The 22,130-nt window shown below is 51.5% G+C and overlaps 1 long non-coding RNA gene across 29 annotated transcripts in view; it reads left to right on the forward strand.

Moving 5' to 3' along the window:
- The window catches only part of LOC103350097 (uncharacterized), a 163,109-nt gene that overhangs the window by 50,698 nt on the left and 90,281 nt on the right, over positions 1 to 22,130 (forward strand). For 13 of the 29 annotated variants that reach the window (XR_016210774.1, XR_016210761.1, XR_016210763.1 and 10 more), the window contains one exon: positions 6,321 to 6,451. The exons of 5 other annotated variants lie outside the window; for them this stretch is intronic. This is a non-coding gene — a long non-coding RNA (uncharacterized LOC103350097). Of the gene's footprint in view, positions 1 to 6,320; positions 6,452 to 20,635; positions 20,712 to 22,130 lie in introns of all 29 variants that reach the window. 11 more of the 29 variants (XR_016210776.1, XR_016210756.1, XR_016210759.1 and 8 more) reach the window with 2 other exon arrangements.

Below are 22,130 nucleotides of genomic sequence, written 5' to 3' on the forward strand. Positions count from 1 at the left end.
AATCGGGCATCCTGTGTCTCGTATGGCAACCCCAAGAGTTCTTGGCAGGGCGACTCTCACAGATCCACACAAGGCTTTGCTCCCTCACTTCTTCCAGTCTCGGCTCACCTCACCAGGGCCTTGCCTTTCTTTTCCGTCTGCAAGAGCAGCAATCATCACTTATTCTGCTCTGTCTTCTTCACACCCCTTGCCATGATCTGATGCGCCATCTTTCACCTGTCATTTATTGAGTTTATGTCTTCCCAGAGCATGCAAGCTCCACCGTGTGCACGGTGGTGTCTTCCATCTCTGGACTCATTGTTGGTGGTCAGTGAGCGTTTGCTGAGTGTCCCAATGACCTCCTTTCCACAGCTCACCCATTGCCATGTGGTCCTTCAGCCTCTCTGATCTCCTCCCAGGCTCCTCGCCACCCCATAGCGCCAGCCACACTGGCCTCCTGGTTGACCCTCAGCCATGCCCAGCCATGCCCATCCGTACCACCTGTCACAGGCCTCACCTGATGTTTGTATGGCTCCTGCTTCTCTCCTCTTAGGTCTCAGAGAGGGCTTTGCCAGCCTCTCTATTCAAAGTAGCATCTGATGAAAACCTATCATACACATCACCCTTTTATTTACTTTAAAAGCCTTATTGCTCTTGGAAATTATTTGATTGATGGTGTTCTTGCTGTGTGTGTCACCCACACAAGCCAGGCATGTAAGTTCAATGAAGGCATTGGCCATGCATGATGTGCGCATGAACGCATGCCAGTGTCTAGCGCATGCCTAGCATATAATATGAAATTGAGAAACGAATTGACTGAATGAGTGAGGGGGTGATTTCCAGATGAGCCATGAACCTCCACTTCACAGGAACATGGTTAACTGCACAATTTTTAAAGTTTATATTAGTGCAATAGTTTTGAAATCTGTGCAAGAATCAGTCTTCAAAAAGCCAGTGAAAATGTATACTTTAAACATCTTTTAATTCCATTTTTTCATGAACTGTTTGTCTTCATATACAAAGTCCTCGACAAATGTTTTGTCGAGTTCCTTGGTGAGGAAGCACGTGGAACAGAATTGTATTAAATAATCAAGGGGAACCAGCTGCGTTCTCTATGTGCTTAGGTAATACTCAAGTCCTTCCTCACTCCCTGGAGCCATCAAACCCTCCCTCTGTATTGATCACAGGTTGAACTTGTGAAGTGATGTCCTTCAAGGCACAAGTAGCTTGTGAATGATCCCTTCAGCCAGAAAAAAGGCAACTCTAAGGGTCTTCACCCGATGTTACCCTAAGATATCCTGGAGGTAGATGCCATGGCATGATTGGCTGCACTTCTGAAAGATATGGAGCTGAATTTCCAGGGACTCTTTTGATGGGAATTCATCTTAATTGGTGCCAGATCTTCCTGGCTCAACTGTTTGATACTCTGTTGGCTTGCCTTATCTGCACTCTCAGACTGGTGTCTGGCTCCTTTGTGTTGAATGACCCTTGGAATTTATATTGTCTGGGCTTTGTTGCGCACTCTCAACTTGATTTCTGTTAAAGGTTTCTTCCAGGATATTTGGTGAATTTCCTCACCTGGAGTCTTTAACTTGAAAATGGGCCCTGATCTTACTTTCCTTGCTATAAGTACGTTTCTAAAAATGATTTACTTATTTGTTGGGGGTGGGGAGCGAGAGCGCAACAAGCACTCATGCTCTGGTTCTGTGATAGCTTGGATTGGGCTGGGTGGAAACCAGGAACCAGAAATGCCATCGAAGTCTCCCATATGGATGGTAGGAACCCATGTACTAGAGCCATTAACTGCTGCCTCCCAGGGTCTGCATTAGCAGGAAGCTGGAGTCAGGAGATGGAGCTGGGACTGAAACCCAGCACTGATGTGGATGTCTTAACTGCTAGGCTAAATGCTAGCTCCAGCTGTGAGTACACAATGGCATGGACAAAATCCCTCTTTCTGTGGTGCAACCAACAAGGATTGGACTTTTGTTTAAAGAAGAAATTTTACTTAGAAATTAGGAAACAAACCAAATGTAGGAACAGAGTCCTGTACAAGTTCAGAGAGCCTTGATTTCCCAGTGTGCATGGCTTACAGTTCCTAGTTCATGGGTGAATCGAATATTCAAATATTTCACAAATATGGATTGGGCTCCTGCGAAGCATTGCAACTAAGCATGGGAGATTCTGTGAGCAATACTTGGGGGCTCTTTGACCTCAGAGAGATCCCAGTGCATACAAAATACAAGTGGGAAAAATGCCACCGAGTAAGGTGATACATGTGATGAGGGAGGCAGCTCAGGGTGGGATTTTGTCAACACAGTTAGGAAAGCCCCACATCGCTTCCTCTGCTTGCTGCTGTCGGATACCCTGCTGAAGTCTCTGTTTTAGTTTTGGGCACCATGTTCTTCTCATTTTCTCCTTTGCCAACCTTTGAAGGGAAGAGATTGTAGGAGGAATCATGCTTTTTGGTGCTCATGGCAACCCTGTACACAGGGCTTCTGGGGACAGTCCAACATCTCTGTATGTTCTTTTAAATGCATATGAGTCAATGAATTCACAACTCTAGGTGACTGAATTTGCATACCTCTATAGGCTTTGCATATAAACCAATATAAGAAGACCAGATCCCCTTTTCTGATTTGGAAGATATGGCCGCTTCTATAAATGAACCACAGATAGGAAGTGCTCCCTATCCTGGAATAGCTGCTGACTTTTCTGGAAGAAGCGATGGCCCAAGCTGAAGCCAGCAGTCTCTGGGGTGGCCCTGGGAGGAGCACCGGATTCCCTCTGCAGAACTGTTCTCTGGCAGGGGAAGGAAGGGCCCACATCTACCAGGGACACCTGCCTTCAGGTCACCTTCCCCAGCGGTCATTGGGCTCTGCTCCCTTGATCTGATCCTGAGCTGACAGAAAGAACTGAGCAGGGTTGGGAGGACAAGAAACAAATGGTCCCTGGGCATGGCTGGGGGCGGGGGTGGAGCTGGCACTGCTGAGAGCACTGGGGCTGCTCTGATCTTTTCCATGGATCGCATGTGGTGTCGCCAGGGCCGGGGGCACAGGGGCGGCAAGGCTGCCTTCCATGTCAGTTCCACTTCTGTCCCTTCGGTCTTGATTCTCACTCTCTGTGGCTTACTGGAAGGAAGCGCAGGGTAATGCAGAGGAACTATGGGTGTCCTGAGGTCGGGGAGGTGGGCATCTCCAGCACAAGGGAAACCCCTTTCTTCCTGAGGTTGGGCTGCTGAACCACGGTCCTCCGGAAGCCGACTCCATGTGTGAGAAGGGAAATAAGTCAGGCACTATATACTTCTTAAAGATTGATTTATTTGAAAGGCAGAGTTACAGAAAGGGGGTGGTAGAGAGACAGAGAGATCTTCCATCCTCTGGTCCATGCCACAGATAGCTGCAGTGACTGTGGGTGTCAGGCCAAAGCCAGGAAGAATAAAATTTCTCTGGGTGCAGGGGCCCAAGCGCTTGGGCCATCTTGTGCTTTCCCAGACGCATTAGCAGGGAGCTGGATCAGAAGCAGAGTGGTTGGGACTCAAACCAGTGTTGTAGTATGAGATGCTAGTGACACTAGCAGCCTCTCTTAGAGGACCTGCCAGCACCTGTCCGTTCTGCCATTCTTGTCTGTGCAAATGCCTTGCCCCGGCCTGGGGTCTCCTCCCACCCCCGCCCCCATCTGCTAAGCTAGTCCTGACGCATAGCCCAGGACAGACGCGTCAAGACAGACAGCACCTGCTCTCGCTAACATGCTCTGACTCTCCAGTTGGGAAAATCAATTTCTTGCTCATCCGTGTTCCTGTAGTGCTCTGGCAGCGGCCTCTGTGGTCTAATCAAGTCTGGTTGCAGCTGTTTCTTCCATGTCTGTCTTTCTTGTTAGACTGCGGACTCTTCCAAGTCAAGGGCCCGGTTTTCTTCCCAGGGTCGACAATATAGACGTACTCAAGCGGCATTATGTTCATGGCCAAGCCATGAGCGGCGGGCTGGATCCCAGCCCTGTGTCCAGAGGAAGGAAGGTGTGGATTGGGAGGGAGTGTGTGGAGGGAAGTATGGAAGAACATTTCTCTCTGGCTTCTCAAATGCCCGGAGGTAAGGAGAAGAGGAGGTGGCATGGGCAGGATCCAGTCATTCTTAAGACTCATTAACTTGCCCAGCGATAAGTACCCACAGGAGGAAGAACCTCTGCATGCAGTAAAGAACGCACTGGAGCGAGAAGTCTTGGGTTCAAGTCCATGTGCTTATCGTGGCCTGCTGCTCCTGTCAACTATTCTGAGCCTTAGTCTTGCTCTGGGAAAAACACTTGTCTTGTGGTTTTACAGCAAACACAGAGCAACACTGCTTGTGTGCTCAGTCCTGACTCCTTCCAGTCTGGGCACTCTGCCTGTCTTGCAATTAGGTGGATGTGTGACGAGGTTCCGGCCCGTGACTGCAAGTGGAATCGACGTACAAACCTCGCAGGAAGTCCTTCACTCCCACTCTCTTTCCTTGACTGTGCACTGCAAGTAAAGGACTTAGGAGGCTGTGGGCAAGGCAATGCTGCGTGATGAAAGGAGCCCGGGACCCCGATGTCCACATGCAGAAATTTCCCCTCCTCCCTGCCTGCCTGCCTTGAACTGTGATAAGAACAAGAAGCACTTTCATTATGTTAAGCCACTACAATTTGGGGGTCATTCTTTACAGCAGTTAGCTTACTTTGAAAGGGTTTAAATGGATGAAAGTTCTTCAGAAACTTCAAAGTGCTCTACTAATGTTCCCGGTTATGGCTTTTATTCTGGAAAACCTTTGGCATGCACTGCTGGGAAATTTTTTTTCCCAGGCTTTGTATAAGTCCCTGCATCTTCTCCGGGATGGAGCAGGGACCCAGGGAGGCCCTTGGACAATAGGCAGTGGTCCCCCTGCACAGAGATATACATGGCTGGTGGCCAGGAGGGGGAGCTCTGATTGGCCCTTGCGTCGGGCATGGAGATGGAGGAGCAGGTGTATCCTGGAATAGGCACTGGGTCGCAGTACCCAGCATTTGGGGCCATCTGGTGGGCTTGGGGCCAGCAGTCTGGACATTGGCTATTGGTGGGGAGGTTGGACATTCCAGGACTTAAAAAAAAGAAAAAGAAATGGAGGTGAAGTTGGATCAGCTGTCAACAGGCCCTGGGAGACCTGGTTGCTCATGAGAGACACCCAGAACCCATTCACTTCACACGTGTCTGTTCCCAGGGTTGGCTCTCACATGGGTCTTCACTACGGTCTTCTGACCCAGCTCAGCAGAGGCCTGGTAGAAGACACAGAACTCCCTGCAGGTGTTGACTTGTCCCTCTGAGCTGGGCAGAGAGTGGGTGGATAGCCCAAGGAAACCTGGGCAATCAGGGGACCGCACTCATGACTCATAGAAAGAAGAAGGAAGGAAAAGAGCTGGGTTCGCTTCATGGCCCACAGGTGATGGGCCAGACCCTTTGTCTGCACTGACTCTGAACCCCTGCAACAACTCCGAGATAGATATTGTTGTTCCCACTCTTAGAAACCGAGAACCAGAGAGGTAGAGCAACTTGCCGAGGCTCTCACAGATAACGAGCATCGGAACCAGATTCAGATCCCAGCCTCCGACTCAAAGGTCCGTGTCCCAGACGCTGAATCCTGAAGCCTTCCCTGCTAAGTAGAGGAACAGTTCTTCCTCCCAGGTCAGGGCTGACAAGAGCGACCCCTGGCTCCGTCCTTGGATTCTTCATGGTGTGACAGCTCTGTCCAGGGGGAAGCCTACGTCTCTCCTGATTTGGGGGCAAACTCCTCGCTGTGAGCACGGGAAGCCTTAGGTCAGCAGGCTGAGACACCTGGGAAAGGAAACGGAGAGGGGGCCAGGCTGGGTGTTGGGGAGAAGGAGAGGACGAGAGAAGGGAGAGGAAGAAGCAGCGGAGAAGGTAGCACTTGGAAAGGAAGGGGGAAGTCACGGAGAGAGGAAGCCGCCGCTTCTCCCCAAACCACCCCTTCAGCTCAAAGCTGCTTTTCCTGGGAATGTGTGCAGGAGGCCTCCGGGGGGAAAGTCATCCTTCCTGGTTCAGACAACAGGCCTGGCTGGGGCTCCAGGGAGGATGCTGCCTTCCTGGTTCAGACGACAGGCCTGGCTGGGGCTCCAGGGAGGATGCTGCCGCCTGGGTTTCTGGAAGGCCGTGCAGCCAGCTCCCCCGAGAAATGCCTGGCTCGACAATGCGATGTTCGTCTTTTTCCAGCTGTCATTCTGTTAATGTTTGTGTCTAATGTGAAAAGCTTTCAACACATAAAGCATAGCATCCGGCAGCACTTCTCTGACCCTGATTGGGAGGATGAAGTGCATTAAAAAGCAAATTGCTTCTCCAGTTGCAGGTCTCTGGCAAGGGAGGCTCTGGGCTGCATCCGAGAACAGCTGGAGTCCTCCGCGGAGCTTCCCCGCACGCCGGCCTCCCGCCAGCTTCCCCAGCGCCTTGCCGCAAGGCTGAGCTCCAGGGAAGGTAATGAGGGCTCCGGCCAGTGGCTTGTGGAGAAGATGCGCTTTGTGTGTTGTTCTCACACTTGGAGGGAAGTCAAGGAAGGGGCAGCAGCTGAGCCTGCTACCCTGGTGTCCTGACGGGGGAAAAGTCTCACTAAACCTCTCGCTATGGAATTCCTCTGTCTTGGAAAATCGGGGTTCTACAAGGTGTTTAAAGCTAATCTGCTAGAACCACTTGTTTATTTTACTTTCAAAATAATCCTTTTTCTCCCCCTGCTTAAAATAAGCATTGCCTTTAGTTCTCCCAATCTGAAGGGCTCTGCAGGTCTTTTTCATTGGCTGAATTATGAGAAGATGGGTGAGGTCATCGTCAGTGTGTTAATTATAGCAAGGCTGGAGGGAAAACTCAACCTCCTTTGATAAACAGAGCTTAGCTATGTCGTAGGACAATTTTCTACAGCAAACATCTTGGCACATGTTTTCTTCTATAGACTTCAGTGCTTGCCTGGTTATAGGTTAATTGTCCTTAGAATGCTTAAACTGTTCGATAAGATAGCAAAGTTCTTTCCGTTCTTTTTATCATAAGCAAACTTACAAGGAAACTCAACTTTATAATGGTGAGAAGCAGAGAAAGTATGGATTTAACCTAAATTTTGTATCGGATGTGTAAATATTTTCTAACCTTCTTCATCTGTCAAAGCAAAATCCCATGCTAACCCAAAGTTCTGCATCTTCAAAGCACTTGTGTCGCTGGTTTCTTTGTTTCATGTTTTTTCTTCATGTTTTTGTATTAGGTGCCATTTACTCAAGGTTGAGTAAAGGGACCTGAGGCTTATTATGTATGGAATATTTATGCAAAATGTATATGAAGCTATGTCTGTTTCCACATCTAGTTGTGCTGTTTCCAGAGCCAGCTCCCCTGTAACTCTCTGCGGCAGGTTTGGAGACAGCTGAAAGCTTGCCTTGCAAGCAGAAGTCCTGAAGAGCTGTCTTCAAATGCGGCCTTCTCACTGTGGGGGTGTGGCCGAGCGGCCAAGATGGCCGTGTCCCACCTTGGACTACCTGGTGCTGAGACCTGGCTCTGTTTCCAGGTCCAGCTTTCTGCTAATGCAGACTCTGGGAGGCAGCAGGTGATGGCTGAAGCAGTTGAGTCCCTGCCACCCATGTGAGAGACCTGGACTGAGTTCTGGGCTCCTGGCTTCAGCTTAACCCAGCCTTTGCGGTTGCAGGCTTTAGAGGGGGGTGGGTGGGTTGAGCCAATTTCTGTTTATTTCTCTTTCTCTCTCTCTCAAAAAATAAATTAAAAAAATGTAAAAAGGTCGTTAAAAATTGTGGCCCCCTTTAGGTAGCAGCAGAAACATGAATATGAAGGCTTTTGCTGTAAGGAAGCCAACCCTGGGGGAACACAAGAGACAGTGTCATAGAATTAGAGGGACACGAGGTGTGTGTTCCTTGTCCAATATGTGGTCTTGTCTGAACTGTATCCACAGCAGCACTCCCTGTGAACGCAGCACCCACCCTGGGGACAGGCATACAGTAGGTGCTTACTGAATGTTGAATGGTTAGATAATGAATCAGTGAGCAAACCTGCTGGGAGGAGGCTGAGCTTACTGTCTCCCAAGCTGCCTGCAGAGAACGTGGCTGCTCCCCTGAGCCGTGGCTGGCCAGCGGGGCCCTGTCTGCCTTCCCTGGAGTCAGCCAGTGAGCGATGGGGGGACATTGGGGGCAGCTGCTCACAGAGCATCCCGGCTGGTCGTCCTGGACATGGACTAGCAGCTGGAGGACCGCTGGGCCTTCCCGGGCTGTGCACTAGACCAGGAGTCAGCCGACTCTCTCTAAAGGGCGGTGCAGCAAATATTTCAGGATCCGTGGGCCACGCAGGTCCTGTCACAACCACTCAGTCTTGCCATTGTGGTATGAAAACAGACCCAGTTAAAGATCAACAATGGAGTGTGGCCATGTTCCACTGAAACCATACCTATGAAAACAGGCAGGGGGCAGAGTCCACGGGAGTGGTGGAGAGCATGACCTGGGACCAGGCAGCCTGGGTCTGAATTCTGTCCCACCCCTTCCCAGCGGGGCGCCTCTGAGGTGCTGCTGAATTTCTCCGTGCCGCAGCAGTCTCATCTGTAAAGGGAGGGTCGCGATGGTGTCTGTCTCCTACGGCGACAGTGGGAGCTGAGTGAGATAACGCCAGTGAAGTGCTTAGAATGCTTAGGGCGTTAGCACCTGCACACGAACAGTATGCAGTAGGTGTTAGCTTTTTCAAAAAATTATTTTCATTTGTACTTCAGAATTACAGAAAGAGAGGGAGAGACAGAGGCAGAGAGAGATCTTCCATCTACTGGTTCACTCCCCAAATGGCCGAAACAGCAGGGACTGGGTTGGACTGGGCTGAAGCCAGGAGCCTGGAGTCTCTTCCAGGTCTCCCACCTGGGTGCAGGGGTCGAAGGACTTGGGTCATCCTCTGCTGCTTTCCTGGGCGCATTAGCAGGGAGCTGGATTAGAAGTGGAGCAGACGAGACTCGAACTGACACCCATATGGGATACCGGTGCCACAGATGGTGCTGCTGAACCCACTGTGCCACAGTGCTGGCTCCGGATGTGAGTTCTTATTAACTTTAGTTCCAGTCCTCAGCACAGTGGCTGGCCCATGGAGGATCCCTGATGAGTACTTACGACACAAGTCTGAGGGTCAGGGAGGCCGGATGTCCCGTGGGGCGTCTCAGCAGCAGAGCCCTGTCACCTGTCACGTAGCCCTGTGACCATCTCTCAGACTCTCCTGCTTTCTGAAGCCTTTGAGGACCTGACGCTTTCTGGTTGTGAAGACTTCAAGCTACCTGTCGTCTCATCATCCTCCACAGGACAACGCTTTCTGCTTTCACTCTCCCAACCCTGAAAACCATCTTCCCTTAGGGCTGGGGCTTAGGAAAACCCCCTGCAGCTTCCGGGTGACTGTGTGCCTGCAGCACATGCAAGTGTGTGTGTGTGTGTGTGTATGCATGTGCATATGTGTGCGTGTGTGCACACACCCTCCTTCTGAAGTGGCCCCAGCACCACCCTTTCCCAGGTCTGGCCCAGCCACAGTGTTGGGGGGAGGGTTGAGGCCTGGGTAACGAGGTGCAGATGCAGAGAAGAGAGGAACACAGGGTACTGGAAGGGGAGCCTTAGCCTAAGCTGACTTCCGCCTCCTCCTCACCTCCTCCCTTCGGCTGACTGGGGAGCCAGTGCGTGAAAAGACCCAAAGGAGGAATTTCACACCCTATTTATCTTCCTGGGGTTCACCAGCTTCACACTTGAGTAGCTGTTGCTGCTCTCCTCCCTGCCATTCTCAGTCACTTCCCTCCCCTCTCCTTGGCCACCACGGTGGAGGGAGGAAGGCAAGCACTGGGGCGCGTGGACCGTGGAGGGAACTGGCCATGTGAATGCCCAGGAGTCATGGGGAGGCGCCGGCAGAGTCCACGGAGGTCGCCTGTTGGGGATGGCCGTGGGGGAGCAACCCACCCCCCAGTGATGGGGTCCGGTGTGCGAGCACCAGGTGCTCCCTCTGCTTCACCACCACCACACGGCTGCCCCAGCCGACGTGACTGCCCGCTCACCCCAGACGGGCTTGGAGAAAGACAGAGCCCAGCCTCTTTGGTATTCTGTGAGCCTAGTGCCTTGCTGCCTTCTCCTCGTGGGAGCTAACTCCCCTCACTCTCACAGGTCACCAATGTGGCTGCAGGCTGGGAGGGTACCAGAGAAGTTTCCCGAGGTGGCGGTGGTTGCTATAAACGCACTTATTTTGGTTGGGCCAAGCCAGCCGTGGCAACCAACCATGAGTATTTCCATACACAAGTAAGGCTGCTGGCAAACATCTGGAGGGATTTTTTCGCAGGGTCCACTTACCTTTTGCACCATCCATGCCTCGCTCGAATTCCCCTAGTTCCAACCATCCTCTTGTGAATCAACAAGGCCCCGTGGAGCAAGCCCGCTAGACAGGCAGTGAGAAGGCCCTGCAGAAGTCCAGCCACAATGGGAGGGGGACTGACACCCGGGGTAGGGGAGGAGGCACCTTGGCTTCGATTCTGGGCTACAAGAAGTCAGCGTGACCTGGGCTGGAGGAGCTCTCTCGTCTCTGGCCCATGGCTCCCTTTCATTTCCTCCCTTAATCTCAGAAGAGCAAGACGCTGGCCAGAAACTGGCCCAGGGGGCCTTGAAGGTAGGGACTGGGAATTGGGATTTTCTTTGAGAAGAAAATGGCTTGCACTTTGCTCCTTGGTGCTCTGCCAGACTGACTATTAGGGCTCTTTCTCTCTCCCTCTCCTGCAGGGCCTCTTAGTACAGCATCACCGCAGGCTGCATGGGCTGGGGGCAGGCTGTAAACTCCGAGGTGGCAAAGCTGTGCGCTGGTGTGTGTGTGTGTGTGTGTGCACACGCGCAATGGGGTGCAGCCTTGGTCAGATGCTCGGAGAGTTTAGTGGCCCTGAAGGTGTGGAGAAATTGTTTGTCTATGGGAACAGAAACTTGCTCTGGGGAAGGTTGGCCAGGCTGCTTCTTATCCAGGGGTGGGGCTTTGGCTGTGGGTGGTGGCTGGAAAGGGCAGGAGGCACTGGGGACTTGTTAGAGCTGTCTGGTCTACATCCCTGGACCTCGGAAGAGCTTTCATTCGGGGGCATTTTAGAATCAATGTTGTTCATGTTCATCTTTTCCTAAATATTTACTTTTACCCTTTGCCTCCTTGCTACTGAAACCAAACCAAAACAAAATAGAACAAAACAAAACATAAAAATAAAAAAATTAAATCAACCTCAAGAGAATAGAGGGCAAGTCACAGACTGGGAGAAAACATTTACAAAAGGCATTTCTGATAAGGACAGTTATCCAAAATAAACAAAGAACACTTGAAAACTCAACAACGAGAAGATAAGCTGATTAAAAAACAAAGATCCTAACAGACACCTTGCCAAAGAGGATGTATAGATGGAAAATGAGTATGTGAAACATGGTCCACATCATATGTCATTTGGGAGTTGCAAATGAAAGCAATGAGACATATTACACCCCGTTAAAATGGCCAAAATCCAGAACGCGGACAACACCAAACGCTGGTGAGGATGCTCAGGACAGGAACTCTAATTGCACACAACCGCACCTACTTTCACCACAAAATCTAGCAACTGCACTCCTAGGAATTTACACACATGAGTTGAAAACTTAGGTTCATGCAAAACCCCGAACACGGCTGGTTGCTCATGGTAGCCTTATGCATAATTGCCAAATGCCTTCGTTAGGTGGACGGAAAACATGGGGCACATCCATGCAGTGAAATATTGTCCTGTGATGAAAAGAAACGAGCTCTCAAGTCATGAAAGACATGGAAGGATCGTCAATGAGTGAGCTGAGTGAAAGAAGCCAGTCTGAAGAGGCTACACACTATGTGATTCCATTAAAGGAAAGTCTACGGAGACAGTAGAGGGCTCCTGGAGAGCGAAGGGTGAATGGGCAGAGCCCTGAGGGTGTTGGGACAGTGAGAAGCCTCTATAGGACCCTACAGTGGTGGACGTAGTTTAGCTACACGTTTGTGAAAACCCATGGGAGGTGCAACACCGAGAGTGAATCCTGGTGCAGACCCTGCACTCTGGGGGACAATGATGTGTCCATGTGGGTTTGCTCATCGGAATAGATGCACCATTGTGGCGAGGGATGCTGACAGTCAGGAAGTCTGCAATGGCGTTGGGCCAGGGAGTACCTGGGGACTCTGTACTTTCTGTTGGTTTGTGCTGTGAACCTAAAACTTAGCTAAAACAATCATCTCCTTAGTGGGCCAGTGTGTGGCATGGTGGGTTACCCATATCAGAGTGCTGGTTTGAGTCTCATGCCGGTTCCAGCCCCAGCTGCTCCGCTTCCAATCCAGCTACCTGCTAACGTGCCTGGAAAAGCAGCAGAGGCTGGCCCAAGTGCTGGGGCCCCTGCCCCCATTGTGGGCATTTGGCGACTGAACCATCAAGTGGGAGACACCGTTTTCTTGTTGTCTCTCCCTTTCTCTCTGTCACTCTGCCTTTCCTAAATAAATAACTAAATACATCTACAAACAACCCCAAACCCTCAAGCACTAGTGTTTCAAGGCAGCATGATTTCTTTAGGCATGGGGTGAGTGGGGTGGGAAATGGGTGCTGTGGGTTCCTGGGTGGGTCAGGTTGAGGAGACCCTGGGGATCCCTGGAAGTTAGAGAAGGGGCTGGTTCCTTGCAGTAGAGGAGGGGAAGTAACACGAGGAGGGGACAACAGGCCCAGGGCAGAGCTAAGTACCCAGAGGCTGTACAGAATAGCAAGGGACCCTCAAAATAACTTCAAAGGATCTCCCACCAGCTGAGTGCTCTGCTCCACACCCTGCAGGCATCATTCATTTCATGCTGCTAACAGCCTTATGGAACAGGCAGGGCTGATAGTAAAAATATCCAAAACCGAGCAAACAGAACGGGGGCAGCTGCTGGTGGCGGGGATGCTCATGTGCCAGGTGCTGACTCTGGCTGCTGCGTCGTGAGGAGTCTGAGCAGACCTGGAGAGGGAGAGGCCCAGGTAGTAACGGGGGAGCTCGTGGAGGGCGGGGTGGAGCGGCTCGGCCAGGGGTTCGCCTGCACCAGATCCCCTGGGAGGCTTATTGCGGTGCACATGGCCAGGCCCCACGCCCGGAGTTTCTGATCTGGTAGGTCTGGGGTAGAGTTCGTGATGCCCATTTCTAAGCAGTTTCCGGGCGATGTTGATGCTGATCTAGAAACCTCGCTTTGAGAACCACTGCTCTGTGCTCAGTGTTTCAATATTTTAACCACTGGCACAGCCTTAGCTGGCACAGGCCTGAGGGCAGAGCTGCATCCACTTTCGTTTCACAGCTGGGCAAACAGAGGCATGGAGAGAGGCGGTCACTGGCTGTAGACCATGGCTGCCTGGCTCTGGTTCCAGTGTGCCGGGCCCTCAGGGCCAGCAAAGGTCTGGCGCAAATTGCTGACCCGCTCTGGGGAGCACCAGGTGGTAGACGGGCTGGAGGCACAGCTGGATGCACGTGGGAGGCCTTCTGGCTCTTGGGCAGCCACTCCCCCCTCAGCTCCTCCCTTGCAAGCAGCAGCTGCGAGGTTGCCGGCTTGCCCTTCACTGTGGGGCCGCTGCTGGAGCCTGTTCCAGGACGTGTTGTGATGGCTTCCCGAGAAGGCGCCCAGCACCTGGTCTGCCAAAGAAGCCTGCCTGCTCGCTCGCTCCCCAGCTCAGTGCAGCAGCTGCTCAGAGGCAGCAGGAGCTCTGGGCGGCCTGTGGAAGAGCCTAGTAAGAGCCAGGACACCCTGACAGCTCAGCAGAAAGGCCACACTCCATCTGCTGGGGTCAGCTGCACAGTGAGCCGAGCGCAGGGGGCCCAGCTCCGCCCCACCGCCTTGCTTTCCATCCCCAATGTCCATGCAGGCTCCTCTCCCAGGGCTCCTGGGCCTTAGTCCCCACCCTGAGCTTCTGACCGGAGCTGGAAAACTGGCTGCAGGGATGTGGCAAGGCCAAGGCAGGGAGCAATCCCCAGGGGAGTGTTCTCTGCGCTGCCTAGGCTGGGGCTGGCGGTGCTCTGCTGTGTGGGACCAGGTGAGGACGCTGACAGCAAGGACAGTCTGGGCAAGAGGAGACCCGTTCCTGCCCACTTCCAGCCATAACCATCCAGGCCCAGGACTCCCCAGCGACGAGAGAGAACACTTCCCTAAGGAGCATGGCCTCCTTTGTACACTCCTTTTTTTTTTTTTTTTTGAAGAATTTCTTATCTATTTGAAAGGCAGAGTGAGAGAGAGAGGGAGTTATAGAAAGGGAGAGAAAGAGAAACAGAGAAAGGGAGAGACAGAGACAGGGAGTCTTCCTCTGCTGATTCACTCCCAGATGGTTGTAATGTCAGGGCTGAGCCAGGCTGAAGCCAGGAACCGGGAAATTCATCCGGGCCTCCCAAGTGGGTGGCAGGGGCTCAAGCACCTGGGCCATCTGCTGCTGCTTTCCCAGGTGCATTAGCAGGGGGCTGGATGGGAAGTGGAGTAGTTGGGATGTGGGTTTAACTGGCTGCAACACCTGCCCTCCTTTCTATACCTTACCAGGCCCCCAGCAACCCTCAGTTCTCAGCCAAGTAGCCCCAGGCCAAATCACGGGTCTGTGCAAACTTCTTCCCAGCGTGTGCATTGAACACTCTGGGGGTGTGGACAGAGCCTGGACATGGAAACTGGGTGTGTGTGTGTGTGTGTGTGTGTGTCCCTAGAGGGAGGGAAGTAGCAGGGGTAGGCTGGGAGCTAGAATCATCTTTCCCTGTAGCTCGCTGTACCATGCAGAACTCCAAAAAGCCCAGGAATTCTAAATTTAAACCTTCGAGGCTTACGAAGGTATATTTATCAAGGTAGGAGCGTAGAGTCTATTTTATTTAACAGTTTGTTAGCTTGATTTATAGCTGAACTGTTGTGCTTTGGCTCTGGAAGAACACGGGGCCCAGGGCAGGAGGTGGTGGGGGTTGGGGGGCAGCAGGCTCTTGGGCCTCCCTGGGCGGCCCTGCTAAGGACAGCACCTTCTGGCTGCAGAGCAAAGTGTCCACTGCCGATGGAGAGAGCAAGCCCGAGGAGAAGGCGTCTGTTTCTGGAATCTTCCACTTTGGGATGAGAATGATGGCAATGAGGGGGCCCATGACTGCCAAGAGCCCTAGAAGGGCCACTCCTGCTTCGGGTAACTATGGTCTTGGGGGGAAAGGCTCTCCCTGACCTTGGGCTGCCTTTGACCTCAGTGGCTGGTGACGAAGGGAGACCGACGTTTGCTCTCTTCTGTCCTGCACTGGTGCCTTCAAGAGCTTTATCTCTTCTCCCTCCTGCCCACTTCCTGGATGGGACCTCCCACTCCCACCCACCACACCACATACACTCCTTGAGGCTGTGCAGTGACTCACAGTAGGGCGTCCCCTCTGTTGGACTTGGCGGTGTGGACAGTAGAGCTGCTGCAGGGCTCATGTGGGAGGGAGATGGGGGGACAGTCACCCCCGTGGCTTCCCAGTGGCTTTGCTACTGGCATGGAGGGCCAGGGAGGAAGGGAGTAGAGGGGTCCTTTCTCACAGTGATCAGAAAAGCTTACCTGAAAGACTTCCTGCATCTCTCTCTCATCTGTCTATCCATCAGTCATTCATCTATCTGGTTATCATCTATCCATCCAGTATCTGTTTGCTAGACTTTCCCAAATACATATTTTAAATGCAACTGCTGAGGGCTCCTGCATTCCGGGCTGTGTGCCTCGTTATTGCCCCAGTCCATCTTTACGAGGCCCTGTGGAGTGCTATCTGCTTCCTGTAAATGGGGAATGGGGAAGCCGAGACTTGCAGAGGTGAGGAGACTGCCCAAGGTCGCATGGGTGAGACACAGCAGCGCTGGGGCCTGAGACTGAATGAACGTAGTGCTGTTTGTGTTGAGGGAGGACATCCGACCCGGGGTTTTCTACAGCCAGGGAATCCACAGGATGTGCCAGGAGGTGGATGGAGGGGGCCTGACCAGCGGAATTGGCTCACATGATTGGGGCAGCTGGGAAGATGCAGGATGGGTCGTCTGCTGGTTGGAGACCCTGGGATGCCAGGAGCATGGCTCGGTCCAAGTCCCAGGACTCAGACCAGCGGAAGCTCAGGGCACAGCTCTCAGATCAAGGCCGAAAGCCTGAGTGCTAGCAAGGGGGACGTGGGTATAAATCCTGGAGCCCAAAGACCAGCAACTGATGTCCAGGGTGGCCGGGGACCGTGCCCCAGTTCGCCCTCCATAGTGTCTCTTTACTCTAGCCCACCTAGGGTGTTGCCCTCATGGAGACTGGCCCTTCCCACCCAGGGGCTGAGCTCATCCGGGAACTCACGGGCACTCCCAAAATAATGCTTTGCCAGGTTCCCAGGTATTCCTGAATCCAGCCCAGTCGATGTCTAAAATGACCCATCCCGGTAGGTCATCCCTCCATGCTTTTCTTTTTGTAAATCAATAAAGAGAAGTGCCGCCTCCTTGAGCACTTCTCTCTCCCTGCAGCCTTCCCCGGGCTCCTGCCCTGCGGGGAGCGATGGGCACTGGGCACCAGCCCTGGCTGTGCCGCCTGCAGACTTGGCCCATCTGCTCGCCAGAGTGCCTGCCACCGGCGCTGCTGTCGGCGCACCCGGCAGTCAGACGCACAGGCCGCCTTTGACAAAGTGACAGAAGCTGTGAGAACAGCTGTGTGACAGTCCCCGCTGCTTCTTCAAACAAAACAACCAGCAAAAAGGCTGAATGAAATACAGAACATATCCTTGTTTCATGCAGATGAAGGGATTTTCACTTACAGAACCTTTATTTTGTCTCTTCTTTTCTCTACTCCTTGTTTACTTGCTCAGTTATTCCTCTCCCTCCTGCATCTCTCTCTCTCCCTCTCTCCCTCTTCCCCTCTCCCTCTCCCCCTCTTCCTCTCTCCCCCTCTCCCTCTCTCCCTCCCTCTCTCTCTCTCTCCCTCTTGCTCTCTCCCTCTTCCCCTCTCCCTCCATTCCTCCTTCCTTCTTTTCTTCCATTAGAAAATTTTCTCCTCTTGACATTATTTCACTCTTTCTCTTCATTTTTTTCCTAAAGAAATCTTATTTGTTTGCGAGTCAGAGAGAGAAAGAGAGAGAGCTTCTGTCTCCTGGCTCACTCCCCAAATACCCACAATGTCTGAGACTGGGCCAGGATGGAAGCTGAGAGCCGGTGACTCAGTCCAGGTCTCCCATGTGGGTTGAAGGATCCCAGTGACTGGAGCCATCACCACTGCCTCCCAGGGTCTGCCTTAGCAGGAAGCTAGAATCAGGAGCTAGAGCCAGGAATTGAACCCAGGTGCTTGGCTGGGAGATGTGGGCCTCTCAACTGCTAGTCAAAATGCTGCTCCCCACTGTTTCATTTGGTTCCCCATTTTACACATCCTCCATGTCTTAGAATGTCAGTTCCTCTCTCTAGCTTTGGGTTCACGCCATCCCAAATGTGTAGTTAATGAATTCCAGAATTAGTTTTATAACATCCCAAGGGGTCTTCAATGAAGCCAAAAATGGAGACAGGAAATTCTCAAACAAAATGAAAAATCTCTACTTGCCGAACTGTCATTTAATTTAGATCAGAGCGCACAGAAGGACAGGGTGTCTGACAGTTCCCTCTGGCCACCTCCGCTGCCTGCAGCTACAGGAAGTGGGAGATTGTTGTCATTTCAGACTTCTACTGCGAGACCGTGCAGTGGTCCCTGTGGTTCCAGCAGCCTTTAGAAGCACACACCTGCCCTGCCAGCTGTTCTGCATGTAGGCTCCTTCCTTACAGGGAGTGCTGGGTATACACAGGTAGGAACAGCACCCCACACATGCACTTTGGAGCACTGTGCTCCTGGTGAGCATGTCTCTTAACTCTATGGCCCTCACCTATGAGGAGGGGCAGAAGAGAGAGGGGACTGGCACATAGGGATCTTGGAACTGTGGAGCCAAGGGCAGAGGCCCTGATTACCCAGGTCCCAGGGTGGTCCTGTGTAAAGCCCCCATGAGTCCTGTAGGTTTGGTTCACCCTGTGCCCACCGCTGGGTTTCGCTGACTTCCTGTTCTTGGAGATGTTCCTATCATGAGCTGCCAAGGGCAGAGCCACGATCTCAAGTGGAATTGAAGACCTGGGGCCTTCTCCTTCATTTCATCACCTTTCTGATCCCAGCCAAGAGTGTGTCGTGATTCCAAAACACACTCAGTGACGAAGTGCTAAGTCTATTCTGGTTCCTGCATTGATTCACAATGAATAAAAATTAAGTTGGTACTAAACTTTATGGACTCAATTTTTTTTTAATTCCTCCTCTTTGAGTTTTAACCAGATGGTGCCTATGGGAGCTGAGGGCCATTTTAATCAGCATCTTACTACTGTGAAGAGAGGAACTCTGATAATGGCCTCACAGTCTCCAGTTGTGGCCTTCTCTCTGCCTGCAGCCCACCTTCCTGTTCCTGTCCGCACCTCCTCCCCATCCTATCCATTGTTTAGCATTCTGATCAGGACTCATTGCTATGGACAAAGCCTGTTCTACCTCTGTAGTCCTAGCTTTCACTGCCTAAAACTCCTTGACGGGTGTCCAGATAGGACTTTCTCACTCTTGCTCCCAATCCCAGGTTGACCTGTGTTCATAATCAACTGCCACGTGTGTGCAGAGGCCCAATCACTTGGGCCACCCCCTGCTGCTTTCCCAAGTTCATTAGCAGGAAGCTGGATCAAAAGTGGAGCAGCAGAGCCCATGTGGGATGTGGTTGAGGGTGTGGTTCTTCTTACTAACCAGGTGGCTTGGCTTCTATTTTAAAGGGTTCCCAAGTGTGAACAAAAGGGAGATGTGAGAGAGGGACAGCCCTCACAGAATATTGTGTGTTTCCAAAACCAAATGTACCGGGCTCCCAAGGTAGACAGGGAGACAGAGCCATTGCCTGGGGTGAAGGTTCTGAAACTCTAGAGGCCTCCATGCTCAACCAACAAGTGTGGACCAATGCATATGCCCCACCTTCCTGCCCCAGAGGCTGCTGGGGCCTCTGAGCTAGACCCAGAGCAAGAACAACTTCTCCAGGAGCCTGAATTGCAAAACCAACTCTACTGACGGGAAATAGCACATGAATTTTTTAAAATCAAATTTTTTTGAAAGAAAAGGACATTTCCTAATGAATGTGGAAAAAATACAAGTAGAATTCTGAAAGCACACACACACACAGACACACAAATGGCAACTAACAAAAATACTTGTAAATGTCAAATGCAAAATGGACTATTTAATTTGAGCTGGGAGGTGTAGCTCATTTATAATTAATCCTGGGCTTATTTTCAGCTCTGGCCTGCTTGCGTGTGACCGTCCTACCTGTCTTCCTGCTCGCTGTTGTTTCTGTAGTTTTGCTCATTAGCTGTTGGCGCTGGCAGCCCTGTGGAAGGTACTGACTCCTCTGGGTCAGGCTTCCTCGTTCTGGCTGTCCTGCCCACCTTCTACCTGCATGATGGGCTTGTCATGCAGGAGTATTCTCTCATTCCGCTGCTTTAAGCAGGGCTTCGGGGACAGAATGAACATTTGAAATAGTCCCTTAATTCCTTACATTTGCTTAGAAAGCCAAAGGATAAAGCAAACAAATGTACGGCTTATTTGTATCTCCCAGCTGACTCAAAAGAGACGCCAGGTTGCAGAGCCACCCTGCAAGGCTGGGAAAAGAAAGTGAGGGTGGAATCCACACGTTCCTGACCCAGCGTGAGTCTGCAAATGCATTGCCAGGGAGTTTAATCAAGTTTGCAAATCTCCTCAAGGAACAAGGATGCCGCCCACATCTTCCCGAGTTAAAATGTGGGGTGAAGAAAAGTCGTAGAATTAATCTTAGCATGTTTCAGGTGATGTTGTCAAACAGAGGATGAGGACGTTCTCGAGTCCATGTACAAAGGAAGCCCAAAGGAAACTTCGAGCAGGTGCCCCTGTGGTCCCTGTGTCTTTTGCAAGGATATTCTTAGAACAAGAGAGGGATGCACTGGCAGATAGAACATATGTTCCAGGACAAAACAAAGTTTCTAATAGAAGCACTTTGAAATTTCAAATTCTATATTTGGCTCTGAACCTAGCCTGTTGCTTTCAATTCATTTATATTTTGCTCAGGTTTCCTCTTTGTTTTTTTTGCGGGGGGGGGGGGTGCCTTTGTAATTATTCTGATTGACTGTTGTTTTAACTTCTGTTGTGAGGTTTAGTGCTGAAACAAGTCTGGGTTTCTGCTAAGACCTCCCACCCCCACTAACCTGGCTCCACACTCAGAACCCCAGAGCTGCTGGCCTAGCCCATGGGAAGAGGGGGCTCCTGGCTGCCTCTTGGGAGGAAGACAGGGTGGAAAGCTCACCTTCAGGTCCCGAAATGCAATGCTCTTGAGAGCTGAACGTGTCCTGGCATCCTCAAAGCAGCGAGCACAGGAGAGCCCCAGTCAGAGGCAAGCATTGGCTGCATCTCAGTGTGGGCAGCCTCTTACAGAACCTCTTCTTAGCCATCCATCACCCGTCAGTAGTTTGCAAAGACCGAAGAATGGGTGTGTCTAAAGAAGAGAAGCAAAGGGCGCACTACCAGTGAGACAACAAATAACAAACATTTTAATAGTTAGATAACACTTATGGTTAGATACTGATTATTTAAGAATAATAACCAGGCACTGTCCTATGTTTTACACAGACTACTTTGCTTTTCAGGATAACTCCTGGAGGCAGGCGCTCATATCATCTGAAGCAGGGAGTAGCCAAGCAACTGGCCAAGGTCACAGAGCAAGTAAGTGGCAGGGCTTGGAGTCCAACTCTGTCTGATTCTAGGATATGTGATCCTATCTTCCATGTGCTGTAGAATAGAGAAAAACTGACACTCAGAGTCACCACAAGGCCCAGGATTAATTACCCTGCAGCCGGAGCTCGGCATCCATGGCCAACTGAGACTCCAAGAGATGCTGCTGGCTGGCTGGTGCAGCACCTGAGAAGGGCGCTGGAACTCAGGGTCCTGAGGCCGCAGACGGGCAGTGGTGCCTGGGACAGATCTAGGAAGGACGTAAGCTGACAGCCGTGTAGTATAGTGCACTGAGTTCAAAATCACCCAAGGACAGTGACAACATCTCCATAAAGGGCTCCAAAGGCGACAGTTGGTTGAAGAAGAGGAGGCAGGGGCTGGCACTGTGGTGCCGGCATCCCATGTAAGCACCGACTGGTTCAAGTCCTGGTGCTTTGCTTCTGATCCAGCTCCTGCTAATGTAACTGGGAAAGCAGTGGAAATGGCCCAAGTACTTGTTTCCCTGCCACCCACATGGGAGAGCCTGATGGAGTTCCAAGCTCCTGACTTTGACCTGGCCCAACCCCAGTCATTGCGGCGCTTGGGGGAGTGAACCAGTGCCTGGAAGACCTCTCTGTCTGTCTCTTCCTTTCTCTCCCAATCGTTCTGTCTTTAGAATAAACAAATAAATCCTAAACAAAAAAAAAAATGAAGAGGAGGCAGATGAGGGAACTTGTCTTGAAGCTATTTTGTGCAGCAATTAATGGTTTTATTTTAAAGAGCACGCTTGTTTGGGGTGGATGGGGACTCATGGATATTGGCGGACTAAAATACCTTCCCCGAGACCTGCCCTGGTTGTGCCACGGGCGGGACTGGATGTGGCTGTAAATAACTCGCTGGTGAGTTCCATTACACCCACGTGTGCGCAAGGTAATGCCATGCTGGCACGCTCAGAAAGAGTAGCCAGGCACTCCCAGAGCCCATGTGGCTGCTGCAAGGCTGGAGCATGGCAAATGTGCCGGAAATCCAGCCGGCCGCGCGCCACGGGAGGAGCTTGGGATTCTGCTCTCTGGGATGGGAGTGTGCTTAGTGATCAAGAGTGGATAAAATTCCATTAGAGGTAAATGTTGTCAGACAGCAGGCTGGAAAGATATATTTTAAGCTGAGAAATTACTTAATAAATTCAGACCAACACTCTGTGACATTTCCCACAAGACTTTAATGCTGTTTACAAATTCCAGAGAACACCCTGAGTCGTTTCTGGCATGGGCTTATGATTTATTTCAAAGGAAAATGGGACAGAGTGTGTGGGTTTGTGTTTAATGTGAAAAGGGATTTGGAGATGAAAAGTCAACTGGCATGAAAGATTGCAGGGCAAATGCAAAGTAGCAGAGCATGTGGGTGGCCTTGGAGCATGTAATAGGGTATTGA

This window comes from Oryctolagus cuniculus, chromosome 7 (assembly GCF_051225735.1).
Source record: "Oryctolagus cuniculus isolate XC-2025 breed Fujian yellow rabbit chromosome 7, ASM5122573v1, whole genome shotgun sequence".
Taxonomy (NCBI): domain Eukaryota; kingdom Metazoa; phylum Chordata; class Mammalia; order Lagomorpha; family Leporidae; genus Oryctolagus; species Oryctolagus cuniculus.